The sequence below is a fragment of the Lemur catta genome, chromosome 16 (assembly GCF_020740605.2).
Source record: "Lemur catta isolate mLemCat1 chromosome 16, mLemCat1.pri, whole genome shotgun sequence".
NCBI classification, from domain to species: Eukaryota; Metazoa; Chordata; class Mammalia; order Primates; family Lemuridae; genus Lemur; species Lemur catta.
Window position 1 is genome coordinate 586,500 of NC_059143.1, and position 3,533 is coordinate 590,032.

The window sequence follows — 3,533 nt, forward strand, 5'->3', positions numbered from 1 at the left end:
GAGATCGTCTGGACAACTTGCCGCAGCTTCTGCACCAGCACCGGCTGCTTCCCCGTGAGTTTTACTAATGTTGTGGAGACGGCTTCTCTCCTTCAACCTCGGGAACCAACCTCTGCTGGCTTCCGACTTCCCTTCCGCAGCTTCCTCTCCTCTCTCAGCCTTCACAGAACTGAAGAGAGTTAGGGCCTCGCTCTGGATTAGGCTTTGGCCTAAGGGAACGCTGTGGCCGGTTGGATCTTCTGTCCCCACCGCTAACACTTTCTCCGTGTCAGCGAGACTATTTCACTGTCTCATCACTTGTGTGATCGCTGGAGCAGCAGTTTTCATTTCCCTCAGGAACTTTCCTTGGCAGTCACAGCTTGGCTGACTGCGGGGAGTTAGCTACGCTCCCGCTCCCCGCAAAGGGGGTTTATCTCTTTCTTCGGATCAGGTCTCTAAGTTGACCACGCCAGTTTGCGGGGAGTTAGCTGCGCTCCCCGCAAAGGGGTTTTCTCTTCCGCTCAGGTCTCTCAGGCAGGGCCATCGCAAAGGATGAAAAAATAGTAGGAAACAGAAATAATAATAATAATACACAGAGCCAAAGATATAGTTTATAAAGTAAAGGTTTATGAAAATAGATAAAGGAGGGTATCCGGATGGGGATATTTCCTCCTGCCAAAAATATATCCAAAACTGAAAATCCACACAGGTGTTATATAGGGTAGATACAGGCTCCTGTTGCCAAGGGCAATGGGATTCACATACTAACAGGCAGTTTGCTTTCGGGTCAAAGTCTTCTAAAAGGCTACTACAGATCCTTCAACTAACTCTAACTAGGGGAACAATGAGTTGTAAAATCTTCTTGGGGCAAACTTCTAAGTTTTCTGATAAGGCTATTACTTTAGAAAAAACCAGAGACATCTTGGCTCCGGTGATTGTGTTCTTGGAGACAGAGATGATCTCAGAAGTCAACATGAGCTGTGCTTTGTGTTAATTACTTTAACCGCATGGCTCCTTCTGGGCCCGGCGTGGGCATTAGCATATCTCTCTGATCAGCTCTCATCTCCGGGGGTCCTTGCCAGCTCTGGCAACCCATGGCTCTAGGAGAGGCCTGCCTTGTCTTTCAAAACAGGTGAGAACCATAGGCCCAGTTTACAGCTGTCTCTTTGAAGTGCAGCTTTTACTGACCAAGGAGACGCCCTCCTGAGATGAGGCAGCTTTTGAACTAACACATTTCTTTTTTCTTTAAGGCAAAGCCTTATGTGACTTCTGAAATCAAATCTTGTCTCCGGAAATACAGGGGGCATTTCTATGACTCAGTATTCTTAGGCTCAACAGCTGACCTCGGAGCAAGCTGTCACCTGTCTTGGCTTCAGACTTGCCTTCCTTGCTAAATTTAATCCTTTGTAGCTTTTGACTAAAAGCGAGAGACATGCAACTTCCCTTCCCTTGAACACTCAGAGGCCCCTGTATGGTTATTAATTGCCCTAATTTCTATTTTTTTATGTCTCAGGAAACAGGGAGGATTGAGGAGAGGGAGAGAGATGGGAGACTGTACTCCCCCCACAACACGACATCAATGCAAAACAGCCCTCGGAATGAACCCCACCTCCAGGGAGGAAGAGCGGTGCTGTGAGATGCTTGGCCTCAGACCCGTCTCCACGCTGGAGCACCCACGACAGTAGACACAGAAGCTGGAACGTGGGTCTCTGTGGAAGGAGAAAGGTGGCAGTCTCGCACTTCCCACCCTCTGCCTGTCACCAGCTAGTGCAGCACTCTCGCTCCCAGGCTCCCTTCTCCCTCGTCACCACTCACCCCTCCCGGCTTACCTCTCCTGTCTCCACTCTTTGCAGGTCAGGACCGGCCCTTTCCCCTCCACCCTCTGTGCAAAGCCCAGAAGAAATCTGAAAGTGACACGGGGGGAGGCAGCTGTTGAGACTGACAGAATCTAGGCAAGAGAACACCCTCCCGCTCCACGTGGTTTAGCAAATTTCCAGAGAATACCGCGGGACCACAGCGCCAAAGTGTCACCTTGTAATAAAGTGCTCTCATACCTAGAACCATTCTCTGGGCTCATCTCTCCCAAGAGGCTCAGGAGTTGTCCCCTGGACACCTGGTTCCCGACCCTGTGCTCTTAGGACTCAGCTGCTCTCACTCCCGACATACGGGAACGAACTTCTTTGAACTGGTGACTTTGCAAAGCAACGCTATAGCGGGGTGAACAGAATTGAATTCATACTAAGGTATAGAATATCGGCAGGTTATTGAGCAATTAAGTTAAACATAATTCTGGAGAACTGCAGTTGTGCGTCAACTTTAACCCTACATGTACAACACTGTGCTGTGAGCCTGTTACTAACTTCCACCCCCGCTGGCCCCCGCCAGTGGCCTGGCCCTGGTTTGTCCAGGCCCACTGCCTTCGTTACCTGTCTCTGTCCTCCTGTGTGTCCCAAGCTGGTCCAGAAGAGCCCGGGTGGGATTCGTCTCCCGCGGTGTCTGCGGACTGGCCGGCTGCAGAGACTGTTCAGTTCTCCGTTGCTGCAGCTGTGAAAGTACAGAACTCCCTCCTTAAGCACATGGCACTGTCAAACAGGGTCACAGTCCCGCGCCTGGTGGTCTCGTGCCTGTGCGAAGGATGACAGGCCTGAGAGTTCCCCTGTCTGTGCTCCCCTGAGTGTGCATGTCCCCAAGTCCCCCTGCCACTGTGAGACGCCTCTGCCAGAGGAAAGGCCCGGCTGGCCCCCCACAGGGTGGACAGAGATTCGCAGACCTGGTGGGCGCCAAGAGGGGACAGTCCACCCTCCCGCCGGGGCCCCCGCAGGACCCGATTGGGCCAAACAGAAGCCTCTTCTCTGGGTGGTTTCCTGTCTGTCCCTCAGTCTCAAATCCTCCACGTGCCACTTGCAGCTCAGACACTAGCGCTAAAAGGTAACTGCTCTGGACAAAAGGCTGCTTCCCCGCAGTTGGGGGTTTACCATGGCCTTTCCCAGCGTTAAGTGCCGGGGACACACAGGAGGATAAGACTGTCAACGAGACCTTGTGAGGAATGATGCCGGAGAACCGTAAGGACCCACCAACTGGCGTTGAACAAGGAAAGCGCCCAAAGCACTGGGGGATTTTTGGTGCCCTCCCAGGTGTCAGTCTCCAGTTCACTCTCCTGGTAGATTACGTGTAGGACGGAGGACCAGGTGGAATCTTCTTTCAGTGTTAGGGGGCTACGCGGTGGATCACGTGACCTCCAGGGGCCTGAGCCAAGGGGGAGGAGCAGGCAGTGGGTCTCGAGCTGAGTTCATGGGTGGTTGTCTGCTGCGGGGTTAGACGTGGGGAACCCCAAGTGCATTGTTTTATATGCTAGGATACAATACCAGATCTTGTGCAACTAAGAAATTCCATTCCTAGGCCGGGCGCAGTGGCTCATGCCTGTAATCCTAGCACTCTGGGAGGCCGAGGTGGGTGGATGGCTCGAGGTCAGGAGTTTGAGACCAGCCTGAGCAAGAGTGAGACCCCGTCTCTGCTAAAAATAGAAAGAAATTATCTGGACAACTAAAATATAT

The 3,533-nt window shown here is 52.3% G+C and overlaps 1 long non-coding RNA gene across 1 annotated transcript; it reads right to left on the reverse strand.

Moving 5' to 3' along the window:
- Positions 1–1,555: 1,555 nt before the first annotated feature.
- LOC123621853 lies at positions 1,556–2,103 on the reverse strand. The gene is made up of 3 exons (XR_006729284.1): positions 2,034–2,103; positions 1,809–1,883; positions 1,556–1,688 (listed from the first exon to the last, which is right to left on the reverse strand). It is a non-coding gene; the product is annotated as an uncharacterized LOC123621853 (long non-coding RNA).
- Between the last annotated feature and the right edge of the window lie 1,430 nt (positions 2,104–3,533).